This window comes from Lissotriton helveticus, chromosome 7 (assembly GCF_964261635.1).
Source record: "Lissotriton helveticus chromosome 7, aLisHel1.1, whole genome shotgun sequence".
NCBI classification, from domain to species: Eukaryota; Metazoa; Chordata; class Amphibia; order Caudata; family Salamandridae; genus Lissotriton; species Lissotriton helveticus.
This window is the reverse complement of record NC_136068.1, coordinates 649381638-649396196: the sequence shown is the minus strand read 5'-3', so window position 1 is coordinate 649396196 and position 14559 is coordinate 649381638.

Below are 14559 nucleotides of genomic sequence, written 5' to 3'. Positions count from 1 at the left end.
CTCTGGTAGCTAGCACTTTTTTTTACCCTTTACTAAATGTCGAGCACGCAGCGCATGCGCTGCTATAGGTTCGACATAAAAAAAGGAATGTTCCAGTTCAGAGAGGACCGGGCTTCACAGTTCAGGCTGGACCGTTTAGAGCAGGGTCCAGAATAATTTGCACATGGCTGGGTCTTATCTGGTTTGGCACGGTGGACAAAAGAACATTGGATTGGTATTCTACCCTAAGGGATTGCCAGTGGTTAGACTTACTACAATCATCTTCCCTTCAACATTTGTGTTTTTGAAGGGGCGCACATGATGCAGGGCACTCACTCATGGTGCAGGAAGAAACACTCATCCTTGGTGCGGGAGGAAAATCTGGGCCGGGACAGCAAGGGCAGATGTTTGCTAAGGATAGGGCCCAATCATCGGAATGCATAGTATTGAGGAAATCTTAAGTTGTGGGAAGTTCAGACAGAAAAAAGCCACTGAGGAAAGAAAGGCTGAGACAGAATCATGACACATTCCACCAAAGCAATCACAGGTGGAGCAGTGAAGTGGGGTTTGACGTGCAGCAATGATGCAAATGAGTTGTAAAAGGTGGTCTGGATTGAGGTATCACAGGGCAAGGGGATGGGCGCAAGAACCTTAGCGCCACATCACAACACTTCACTAATGACATAGGGTATTTGAAAAGCACCCCGGCAGGCACAGTAACCCATAGGCCAACCCATGACATAACTCATACTTGCAAGGAAGAAGTTGGAGGAACGCAAGATCTGTCCCCATTGCCACACACAGTTGCAAGGAAAACCCTAATTTCTCCACCACTCACAGCTACTCAAGCCAGGGGAAAGGGGAGGCTAAACACACAAACGTTGATGGGAGAAATTATTACAAATGGTCTAACCATTAACAATGGCGTGGTTAGCATTTCGACCCATCACGTTGTTGACCACTCTGCCACCTCAGATTAGACCCAGTCCTGTGCAAATCAGCCTTGGTCCTGCCCCAATAGGTGCTGTCTGAACTGACAAACCAGGACCATTCCGAAAAGGAATATCCTTTTTGTTTCCCAAAACGTCCTTTATACTTATATAATGGGTAAATCCACAACCTTAACCCCTTCCGTGCTGATGACAAAGCCAGCTCGTCATGGGCGTTACCTGCGCTACGCGGATGATGAGCTGGCTTTGTCACAAACTGCGCATTTTTGAAATTCCAGCGCACAGCGGGAAAACGCGGTAACACGGTAGCGGTTAAACATGATACTTCGTATAAGAACTTAATACCCCAAGGGACTAAGAAACTGTTATATGCTGTACTAAAGAAACCTCTTCTGATACACAATAACCAAATATTATATTTATACATCAATTCCAACCTGTGTGTGTATGAGGGAAATATGCACTGCTGCTACAAATGTGGAATATGTTTCTTGTGTAATGGGGTGGCATGCACTACTGCTACCTTTTCCATTCTTGTTCACAGAGTGCAACGGAAGCATATAGCCAGTTTTGTCCTAGTAGTCTTCCAATGCATTGTCTCCCCAAAGCACATTCAACTACCTTCCTAATTAACGCCCTTTAATCCCTCCTTCATAGTGCACACTATTTTGGATTTCTTCCAATGGGGAAAAGGTGTTTACCAAGCATGCCTCCTCACAATCACACAACAGGTACTGCATGAGCAGCTGCAATGACAGGTTTCATGTGCGTGGGCAATTTGCTTCAAGTATTGCTCTGTATGTGCCATCTTTTCAACATACTACTCTAATTTGATACATACTTTCAAAATCCACATTAGCACACTACCATTTTAAACTAACAACATCAGTTTGCTTTTGGACTTATACACATATATTTAATACAAAGTAACACATGTACAAACTTTAACTACCCTCTTCTTTTACCGTATCCCATGAATGACCTATGATCTGGCTGTAGCTTGTGAAAGCAATCACTCTCCCATCCTTCCACATTGACCAACCGTGAATTTCCCCATGATTGCCCACCATCCTCTAATAGGCAGAACAGTGAGGGGTCCATTATAGTTCTGATTGACTCCAGGGTTAGGGATATACTGGATATTATATATGGAGGGCATCCTAGATAGGATGCCTTACTAATTTAGTCTTTGGCTTATGTTTAACTTCAGTTAGGGTTAGGGGTCAAGAAGATCATGTTGAGAAACAGGGATGCTAAAGGTTTATAAGGGGACCAGGTGCTACTTCATATTGGTCTCTAAGGTTAGGTGGTGAAAATTGCTTTTTTGTAAGGTTTTGTCACTGGACAGCCCTGTTAGCCATTTGGATTCACAGGCATTGATATTTTAGGGGTTGGAAGATATTGGTAAAAACACAATACGTTCTTTTGTGTTGCCTTTTAAATATGATTCCAAAATTGATAGTTGCAAATACTTCTGGTGCAGCTATTGTGCGCTCTGATCTCTGGACACAGACCACTACACAGCATTTGTCTAAAGTGCTATGTAACCTATCTGGCAGACCCCAACATTGATATGCAATACTCATTTATTGACAGTGAAAACATTTCTTCAGTATGAAAATATGTTTGTAGACCTTTACAACCATAATATATGTTTTTGACTACAGGAAACGGGGAACTCTTTGGATGGCATTAAACAATGTTTTCAGTTACTTCCCTTTTGCTCTATTGGGCCACTTAGTCACATTGACATCACTGCAAAAGTTCAAGGAGGTGGGGGTGACCTCACTGTGAAAGGAGCTCAATATACTTAGGACATTGGGGTCTTTTCATCTTATGGACAAGATCTATAGACCTTTTAGTCACCCAGACAAGCATAGGAGATATTAGGATCCTTCTGACTGAGCTCTTGGAATTTCAAATGGGATATTGGTTAGGAAAGAACGTGCTGCTGTGCGACTGCCCTGCTGTCCCTCAAGGGATGGGGTCTTTAAGCATGCAGCTGTTGTGCTGGAGGGTGCCCGTTGAAAGACTAACTCATCCTCAGTCTCCAACATGGCAGCTTCTACAACAATCCCACTTCAGCTGCAAATGTCACTGATGGAGCTGACTCTCTAACCAAGACTACGGGCCCAATTCACAAAGGTAAACTGAGATGAAAGTACGGTAAACTACGGGCCCAATTCACAAAGGTAAACTGAGATGAAAGTACGGTAAACTACGGGCCCAATTCACAAAGGTAAACTGAGATGAAAGAGCATTTACAAGTAGTAACATTAGACTTTTGTCTCAGTTTAACTCAAATTTTGGTCTTACGTTTAACTGAGACTAGACATTTGGTCTCAGTTAAACTTAAGACCAAAACTTAAGCTAAATTGTGATCAAAGTCAAACTTTTCTATTCGTAAATGTCCTTTGTGAGTACTGAAAGTCCTAAAGTTAGACTTTCATCTCAGTTTACCTTTGTAAATCGGGCCCTGATTTTTCAGTGCCGATCGATGCTGACATGCAACCAGCTCTCAAATGCTGATGTTGCTACAGGGAAATTTTAAGATCAGTCATCTTTTTTTCTGTTCGGTTATGGAAGACACTCTTCGTGAGGAAGGGAGAAGGTGTTGAGGCTTCCTTAAGTGTCACAGGCTATCTACTTAGAGAATGATCGTGAGAAGAATTACCTTCCTAGAAGATACTATTTTGATAGTTGTTCATGGTGAAACTTTTTACTTCCTGATAACCTTTCAGGATTAACCAACCCATAAAAGAAAGAAATATTGAAATGTTGCTTAATGATGCATGCTGACACTACAGTATTACTGATTTTACCCAAATCTCCAGAATCTCCAAATAAGTTTATTAGGACGGGGCCCAATCATTGAGCAGTGTAAGACCAATAACCTTTGTCAGGCTTGCCATTTCTTCCTAGTAATCATCAACAAGGTAGAGAGAAGTATGCTAGAGACTTGTTTTGCTGGCTTTTCAGTGCCTATCAACATTAGCAGCAGACCTTTCTGCCCTGTCAATCAGAAAATGTGAGGTACTAGTACCAGTGTATCTCAGTTCTCTTGTGATGCAGTTTTTAATTCTTATTGCACCATACCCTACACCCAAACTGCATTTTTGACATTGCTTCTAATTCTGAATGTAAGTACTCACAGCATATTTCCCAAACTAATGTTTAGAACAAGGCCTATAACTATGCTCTATTTGTTTCAGGCACCATTTAATTGCCACTGGATTCAAGCTAGCCTGGCTGATGAGAGTTGTTACCCTCCATGATGCTTGCTTCCAATCAAGGGAAGACCTGGCTTGGCAGTTCGGGCTGGACCGTTTCCATGAGAAACAGGGTCAAGACGGATATGCATATGGCTGGGTCTGAACTGGGGTAGTGAAGTGAGCTAAAGAACGATGATGTATTCCACCCAGATCTAATAGTGACTGGTGGTGAGTGTCTGAAAGGTTTCAGTGCTCCGCCCATCGTTTTTATGTGTTTGCTCCATTTATTTGACAACCATATATGTTGTCATAGTTCATGTTGCTTATATAATTCAATGAGAGGTCAATAATATAAGTAATGTGGGATGATCTAATACGCCTTATTGTAAATCAGGTGTGATAATTTGTATTTGCAGGTCTGTGCCCGAGTTGCTATCAACCAAACTTGTCTTGTCTTCTCACTCTCAGGACTCCTTTTACCTAATTTTCAGTTTGGTTCATACTAGTTAGCTGCATTCCCTTGGAAGCACCCTAGGAATATACAGCCCTTCTTAGGTCAAGAGTCCCCAGTGGGAGCCAACTAAAGAGGGGTGCCTTTTATTCAACAGGTCATTTACAGTGCCATCATCATGTACAACATAAGTTCCTTCTGATAGATCACTGAGATACACTGAGCAGCCCAGGTACTTGCAAGATGAACTGCAAGATAGGCAGGAATCAGCTCACTGCATGACTGGGACATAGGGCGGAACTCCAGGAAAGTGTATAAATAAGGGAGGCAATCCTGTATGGATAGTAACGTATAAACTGATACAAGAGTTTAAGGACCTGGCAGAGGAAATGAGAGACCTGAAGTACTTATCTGTTTGTTTGTTCTCATATGTATTTGCACTCTCACTGACAGGCATGATTCCACCTATAGCATGGATTTCTTCTACAATTGCCTAATGCATTGTCTTTTTTTCATTGCAGGTCAGACTTTAGATATCATAAGGTTTACCCTACACTTCGAGGTTGACTTTTGAGATTGGGTATTATTTCTAATTACTACTACTTTAAATCCAATCATTGGTAGATTAGGTTACAAGGTCTTTATAAAGTGCCCTAATACGCAGAGACTTTACATGACATTAAACATGTTGACCGACGCTCTCACTATTTTCTTTGAGCTGTACCAGATCATTGTCTCCAACATAGAAGACCTTTGTTTTTATTCATAACAAGAGGTCCAAAGTATTAAAACTTTCAGCGACTCTCTTAGTTTTTTTATATCACACTTACACCAATCTATACACATCGCACCACCACTTACACTTTATCACAGCACCTTAGTTTAAAAGACCTCCAGCAGAGAAACCTCTGGGGGGACCCAATAGGCATTGCAGTGCTGACCCAACGAGGAGCTGCCCGATGATGAATCATGACGCCCATCTGGGTGTGAGAGGGTTGTTGCTTCTGAACAATCAGATCCCCCCAATCTGCTTCCTGAGACCCCTCCTGACCTACTGCATTTTCTGTTTCCTTTTTTGATTCTTTTAGGAATGGCATACTCCACTTGTATAAATGTACTTTTAGGAAGCTTGTTTGTTGGGCCTGGACCTGCTTCCAGTCCCCCTAGTATTGTGCGCTACACACCTCACCAGTCGTTACCAGTGGTACATTAACAAAACGACTGATAGACCATGTACATAAGAAGAATTTAACTAAAATACTCTAACTAAAATCATTCTTCAAGTGCTCAAAATAGCTACTGGGATTAAATCTTTTGCCAAAAAGGATAACAGATACGTAAGCATGAATGGCTGTGTCACTAACTCTTAATGGCATAAAACAAATTATCCAATTCCAAAATGTTTCTCTATAATCTCATCCCCTTTGACAAGGATCAAACAGATTATCGGCTTTGAATACTAAACCTTTAAGCAAACAAATTAAAAGGAGCTTTGCCACGTCAAAAATGTTCATTGTATGGTCATTATTTTCAACACTGGCGATTTTTTGTGTATGCCTTTCATTTGAGAAGGGGGATGTGCATTGCATTGTGGCACGCCCACTTTGAGTATAAGTTAATGCTAGCTAGAGAGATCATTTTTCAAACCAGTGAATGCTCGCAAGTCCGAGGCAGACTGCAGGCCCAGCCGTCCTACAAGCATGAAGGTGTCCATTGCCTTCCTGCTCTTGGCTTTAAGCAACTGCTTTGGTAAGTCGTTATTACCACAGATATCACCAAAGACAGAGTATCCATATCACCAAGATTGTGGTCTTCCCACCAGATTTCGATGCAAGCAGGACTTAACTTTAATCATGATGGTGACTAATCCATCTCTGCCATGTTTAAACCTCTCCAACGGCCCGAGGGAATAAGGGCCATCAGAGGTTGACCTCCTGTCCCACCCACTTAATTTAGATGGGTGGAATTAGAGGTCAATGTTATCATCACTGCCAGGAAAACCCTGGAGTTAAGGGGCAGTGAAAATTGGTAAATGCTCCCCTATCCATTGGAGAGGACTCCAGTAGGAAGGGGAGCATTCTGAATTGTCTTTGTTAAACTAGTTTATCACAGATCTTTTCCTCCCAACGCCTGCCTATGTGATAGGGTATTCACACCTCCAACCACATTTTATATGTGGTTGGCCGTGGGAACGCCCACTTTGCATGTCATTAGCGATGTTTCTCGCTGACATGCAAAGTGGGCTTGAGGCAGGCGTTGCAATGCCCTTGTTAATAGGGCGCTGGAAGTATCGCCGCTTTCTTGGCGAATTGTGCCGAGAAAGCGGCGATACTTCAGCTTGTTAATATGCCCCTAGATCTTCTCTTCTCCTACATCAACTACTGTCGTTGATGAATTCATGCTGAATAATTACACCTACCACCCCCACACACCTTTGTGAGTGGTCTTGCAGTCACCCATAGGCTTTTCGTCCAGATTAAAAGCATTCTGTTTGTCTCCTCTTCTTCTTTTGAACACCTGATTCCCAGAGTAACTTTTAGATTCGTATTCTTAAAAACAGTCCACTGGGACCATCCCTCTTCGGGATAGAACAAACAATTAATTATTGATTACTTTGATCTCATCTCTTCATCCTTAGTACCTCCTTCTAACAATACATACCTTGGTAACTTAAAACTCCCAGCGGAGCAAAATATTAAAGGTCTGAAAAATTGCTTTCTCAACAATATTGCATCAGTCAAATTGACATCTCATGCAAACTGTTCCATCACACCCCAATAGTAACTCTCCCATGTGTTATCTACCTTGCATTGACTCTCTAGCTGAGATGGCATTCCTCGTGACTTGACTGACCATTTAGCTATTCCGATTCATTTTTCTAGTCCCTTGGGACCACATGAAACCATCTGTAATCTATAACCATAAAACCAATTAAGAACGTCCCGTTTGACGCTGTCATACAGACTCTCGGTGCACTGCCTGCTGCTATGTTTGCTGCTCCAGCCATTCTTCTTTCAACAGCAAAGAGGCTTCTAAATATGTCAGAAGAAAGATATGACCTTTTCTATTTAAAAATGGCTCAGCTTGGGCACTTAGGGGCAGATTTACAAAACCCTTGCGCCTCTTTTACGGCACCATTGCGTCACTTTTGTGACGCAGCTGTTGCGCAAAAGATGCGCCATGGTGTGGGGGATTTACAACGTGACGCATCTGGGAGATGCGTCACGTTGTAAAGCCCTGCGCCAGAAAGAGGCGTTCCTGCGGAGGGGGGGGGGGCGTTCCGGCGCAGGAATGTCTCCTAAAAGTGGCTGGGTGAAATCTACAAGATTTCACTCAGTCACTTTAGGGCCCATGCTGCGTCAAAACCATGCGCCTGCTTGAAGCAGGCGTAAGGATTGACGCAGCATTTGAAGGATAGGGCACCTTCGAGCCTTGCTGGAGCTGCGTCGCGGTTACCAGCAATGCGCCACTTTTACGGCACAGATGAGTCACGTATCTGTGCCGTTTTTGACTCATGGTGCGCCACATTATAAATAAGGCGCATCCATTGAGGCGGAGGCATGGCCCACAATAAGTGGCGCATCCCTGCAGATATGCAGGGATGTGTCACTTATTGTAAATATTCCCCTTAGAACCTAGTGATGCCCAGGAAATAAAGGCTAACAAAAAATATATTCCTTTGGCTGGAAACAACATTTCGGAATAATTCAGAAAATGCATCAAATTTGTAATAGGGTCGTGGCTGTGTCGTGCTTTCGAAAGCATTCTCACTTTATTTGTGTTTTACACTTTTGTCTCCCACTCGTAATCATTTTTGTCTTACACTTTTCTTCTACAGCTCTGTCTGATTACTTCATCTATCTTGTTTTCGTTCACTATATCCACTCCTTACTTTTTATATGTCTGTCACTTCTGCTCTCGATACACCTCTTTTTAAATTATTTAATTATTATTTTCTTTGTTATAATTATCCTCTCAGTCTACTTATTTTTGGTTTATTTTGTGTCTACTCTTCCATTTCTCAAAAGACACACAAGAGTCTGTGATGAACATTTATTTTTTCTAATTCACAGACCGACAGAGACATTTTGATATTTTTTTCATTACTTGTTAGTGGCTCATATTGTATGCGCCACTGGAAAAGGGCAGGGATTTAAGGCAATACGGCTAGGCACAGGCAGCACAGGTAAAATCGGTGGGGCAGGGCGGGGTAGGGGGATGTTGACAGACAACAGGATAGGGCAAATGAAATTTTATAAAACACTTACCTTCCTCCCGCTGCATCGCCGACTTGGCAATGAAGCGAGCTCAAGGTTAAGTGGTTTTATACTTTTTTTATTCCCTATTCTGTCGTCTGTTGACTTCCCCCTGCCCCCCCTTCCCACCGCTGTTACCTGTGCTGGCCGTGGCTGAATAGGGCACATTTCTATCCTTTCCCCTGTGCTGGCACACAATGGGCTGCCTAGCGCCAATGCAGACACCCTTGCATCATGATGTATGGATGTCTACATTTTATTGTATGCAGGTTTGTTTTTGTGCAGGAAGGGTTACCTTCCTGCTCAAAAAAAATCCTGAGAGGCTTTCTCCTCTTTCTATGTGTGCTGCTAGAGGCAAAAAACAAGGAGAAAGGAAGATATTTCTCCTTGTTACGCCTCTCCTTGGAAAGTGTATACTTTTAGCAAATTCACAGATTTCATGAATTCTGGGAATTCGCCAAAATATATGGAAATTGCATAGTAACACCCATGCAACACCCATGGAAACGCCTCTCTGGCAAAAAGTAATGCAGCACAGCGATTTGCAATCTTTTTCCATTATTTGTGATGTATGAAGCCACACAGGGCCACGCAAGGTCACCTTGCATGACTTCATAAATCGCATGTATCATTTGTGTGGCTATTTTTCCATGTTGCATGGTGCAAGCGCTATGCAAAGAGGCTCATAAATATTTGCCTATGTTTCTACCAGCATGACTGGGTGATTAGGCGTTGTGGTTAATGGGGCAAATACCTACCATCATGCTCAGGAGTCTGTCACTATGCACATTTATTAATAAGAACAGGAGGCATGGAAATCTTAATTATTTGCATAAGGAATGACATAAACTAAAATGAAGGAGCACCTTATCTTAGATTTAAAGATGTTTGTCCAGTCTCCAACTTTTGATAACATAAAGCCGTGAGTCGCGCTTCCAAAAGAGACAACGTTCTATTTTCTGTGTTTCCACCCACACAACTGCAAAATTCCATTATTTGCATTAGAAATGACAAAAACAAAATTGAAGGAGCCTCCTCTCCCCAGATTTAAAGTCCACATTTGTAAAGCGCACAATCACCCGTAAGGGTCTCTAGGCTCTGGGGGCCGTCGGGAAGATTAAGCGAGCTATTGCCCAGAGTCACATGGTGCTGGGCTAACCTGCCGCCGGAGCCGGGGATCGAACCGTGGTCCCCAGATTCCAGCGTCAGTCGCCCTGGCCGCGGCGCCACACCTCTCCCACGCTTTCAAGATGTTTGGCCAGTATCCAAAATTTGGTAACACAAAACATTTAGTCTTGCACCGAAAAGAGACCACGTTTTACTTTCTCAGGGCCCACACTTAATATAATACACCACATGTAGACTGAATGTATTCAATGGTTTATAATATTGTCTTTTAGTAATCCAATTGTTGACAGTCAGTGTACTTGTATGTAGTATGCTCTAATGGTCATTATTATTAGGCGTGATTTGAGATATTCTACATTTCAACGGTTTTATTCATATGTCTGTTCATATGTAATTCCCTTTGGTTAGCCAACTCTCATTGAAAAAGTGATTCATTATAAAAGGCAGAGAAAAACTGAGAGGACATATATGGTATTGGGTGCCTGTGAAAGAATGCCTTCCTTATCATATGTTCTCTTCTCTGTTTTGTAGGATCCTCTGCTGCTTCCAAATTTCAGAATGGTTCCAAGGGTGCAAAACAGCCCACTCTGAAGGTAAGTTGATTTGATTTGTTAGGTTTTGATTTTCATTCTCTCCTTTTGTCAATTTTGTCTCTCTCTCCCTCTCTTACTTCGTTCTTTCTCTATTTCTTAGGTTTAGTCTAAGACCTGCATATAGTGTCTCTTGAGAGACATATTGTTGTCTAGCAGCCAAATTAGATGCCACCCGCTGCTTATATTTAGTTGGCTTCAAAGTCACTCTTATTTGCTGGATTCTTGCTTGATCAACTGTTGTAGGTTTCGGTTCTCTTCATGTAGCTGTCTCTCCTCTTGAGCAAGGACAGATTACTTGTGCCCTTCCACTTTTTCTTGCTCTTTAAGCACTCCACCAGATTGTGTCTTTTTCAGTTGTCTTTCTCATGCATATCACCGTTCCTCCCGCTTTCCTTGCTGTCTGTCCTGTTGCCTCCCACCCACCGTTCTTACATTGTACATGCTGCCCCCACCCACCATCCCTCTGTTGCTGTGTTGACCCACTCACCAGCCATCCCTCGTTGTATCTGTTGCCCCACCATTCGCCCTCCTTAAGTTATCCATGTTGCCCCACCACCCGCCTCCTCTCTGTTGTCCGTGTTGCTCCTCAATAGTCTGTGCTGCCGCTGCTACCTGCCCTTCTTCCACCACTTGCCCTCTGTGTTGCCCCCGCCATCCGCCTGTCGTGCCCGCGTTGTCCCTATGCCATAGTGCTTTTCTCTCACACCCAGCGGCGCTGCGGCGTAGCAAAGGAGGTGTGTGTGTGTGTGTGTGTGAGGGGGGGGGTTGTTCTGCCCCGGGCAGCACAAGTTTTGGGGGTGGCAGACACCCTCCCTTACCTGAGGCCGTCATGGGGCGGCAGACGCAGAGACCGTTGTTGTCCTCCCCCCTCACCTGCGGCCGTCGCGGGCGGCAATAGCTACGCCTCACATCCTTGTCTGTGTTGCCCCCCACAGGCCCTCCCTTCCTCCAGCAATAAAAAGAAAGCCCTATGATGTGACGAGTGCTAGCCGCGCCCTAGCGCTTTTTTAAATTCTTTTAACTTTCTGCCATGATTATGTACACCATGGTTAAAAACATTTATAAACCCAATACCTTGTATTGCCAATGCTTGTTTTAAACTGCTTTATGACACCTATAGCTGGATACCTACCCCATTACATAACCTTTAAACAACATGACATGTTCTGCTCTAAAGAGAATCGCCTGATCCAAGCCTATTTAATCACAACAAATTTGTTTCAGCCTACCCTTCCCAATGGGGGAGAGTAAACCCTTATACCCTTCTCTTGTCTCTTCTTCTCTATCGCTCTACTACACTCAGGATTATTTTTCTTTATGTTTTTGCTTCTGAATACCACCAACGCCAACATTGAAGTATGTTTTTCACTTCCGACCTATTTTTCTATACACACTCAGTATCTTCTTTCCAATGCTTCCTCTATTTACCCGTCTGTCGCTCCTCTCTTATGTCTTCTTAGTTATCTCTCTTCTCATCTCTTCTCGTGCTCAGTGTTGCCAGATTTAAGACCTGTTGAAGGCAGAAAGAGGAAAGAGGATTAAGCCCAAGATATGCCCAATGCTGTATTGCTCAATTAGTGCCAACATATTCTGCATTAATACATTTTTACAAGTTTAGTGTACATCTTAACAGCAATGAAGAAAACATTAAAAGTATTTTTGATAATAAGTTTAACATTTCACTATACTAAAAATCACCACGAAATCTTGGGCCGAACCCCGCGAGAAGCAGAAAACTGTGATGTGGTATATGGATGGATCCTACACAATGGAAACGAAGGCCCTTTATGTGCATAGATTCTTCTCTTATATTGTGGTTACAGAGTGATTGTTGCATATCTAAAACGTAATGAAGTGGTGCATACATCATTGTATTTACGCCTAGTATAGCTGAGAATGGACAACATGCAGCTCTTCATGTCCATGTTTACTACTGTCGCTTCTAGAAGGTCAAAAAGGAGTTGTATAATTTGTTTTACACCAAAATGTTATGTGGCCTTTACGCCCTCCACTGCGGACAAACACTGGCGGCGTAACAAGGTGTCACGCTATAAGTACTATAGTGGATATGTTCACTATGAGAACAATGCACCTCACTCTAGCGTCACTGATAAGGTTCTTCCTAACACAATACCAAAACCTGCCGACATTTTCCTGTAACTCAGTGGCATGAATTACATTTTTTTTCACTGTAGATTCAAAGAGATAGCCAATGTGGTCAATTTCTATTCTTTCATAAGGTTTGATTATAATGTGCCACAAACTAATGAGCCATCATCTTTGGATGGAACACAGATATTTGAACCTCAATCTCTTAGTGAAATCATCAAATATATTTCCGTATGGTTGTATGGACATTTGTTAGTGGAACTGAAGCGATTTAAGGGAGCTAACATCAAAAATGCATTACAAATTTTGTGAAGCCAATGTGACTTTACAATGAAGACCAGGAATTGGTTATTTCAGCCATAAAGGTTTATTTTAGAGCATTAATCCAACTAGTGTATATGTAAACCAGGAATCAATTCAAAAGGCATAGCAATAAGGTCGGAAGACCAAAGTGTGGCAGTAAATTAAGTCACAATAAAATGAGATACAAACTGGTAACAGCCACAATGCAAAGAAAAGAGATTGCAATAAGGTGTTCCACAAATAAACTTTCCTTTTCTAATCCAAGCATAGGTTGGGACCAAGATTCTCTAAAGGAGAGCTCCAAAGGGGAAGCATAGAAGGCGTCAGCATTGGGTCATAATTCAGTAGAAGTTCCTGGAAAATAGGAAAAGCTTCTCACTCGGGAGCCCAGCAGAGAGAGATTTGGTCTCTCTTGATTCAAGATGAAGTCTACCTAACTAGGTCTGAACAACCAATTAAAAATACAGCTGACAGTTTCTAGAACATCTATAGCTCATTCCACAAACTAAGAGTGAATCAGGTAACTACATTCGAGGGGAATCAATATACTCCATAAGTTCTCATCTCCAAGCACTTAAGAACGCAGCTGTTAACTTGAATGTTGCTTCCTCCTGGTACACCGTGGACAGAAGGCCTTTTCTCACCATTGGTTCTTCACAATTGTTGCAAATTTCTTCTCACAGTCCTCACTATCAGACATCTAATGCAAAACAATAAGCCTTTCACTAGGTACCGAGGATCACACTAAGACACCCGCAAAGGAGCGTGAATAGCATACTGGTGGAATTAGAACAGACATTTTCAGCTAAGGCCTAATGTCAAGCTAGTTAACTCGAGAATAAAAATGGATTCATGTTGCAGTATTATGAATCAATGAAAAGCACACAAAAAACAATGTCATATGAGAATATATGTAGAACATGCCTACACCAGTCTATGAATTAGCCTAATGCAGTTATATGTAAACTCATAATGGTTACATTTTATTATTATTTCGGATAAATGTGCCACACGTTAATAAAACTAGACCACACTTTGTATATAAATGTTGTATATAGGTGCATACATGTATATATATGATGTAAGTAGGGTGGGACCAAAATTACACTGCTCCGCCTTTCAACCAACATAATTAAATTGAATAAACATGGTCCACTTTTCTTCAAGATAAATGAATGCATATGTATTTAATTGTAAGTTGCAAAATCTCTGTGCAACCCAAACTATAGCCCATCTGAATACAAATGTGTTGGATGTGGTGCATTGTGTGGAGTGAAGGGTAGTAAAGGACAATGCATTCCTTTTTATTTCTTTTTTTTATGTCTGCCTTTTTGAATTTGAGGGAGTGAGATTCACTACACGCTCCCATGCTGAGCTTTGAGAGCAGTGTGACAGAAACTGATAGCAAAAAAATGATTCAATTGTACAGAAAAATGTGCAATTCTAAGGCTCCAACTGCTTTGCATGTCCACCATCATTGCATTCTCTTTCAACTGTCATTGATATTGGATACCTTCCACCCTACAGATCAGTGTCAGCAATTGTAACATAGAACGAACAACCTCATAATTCGTAAAC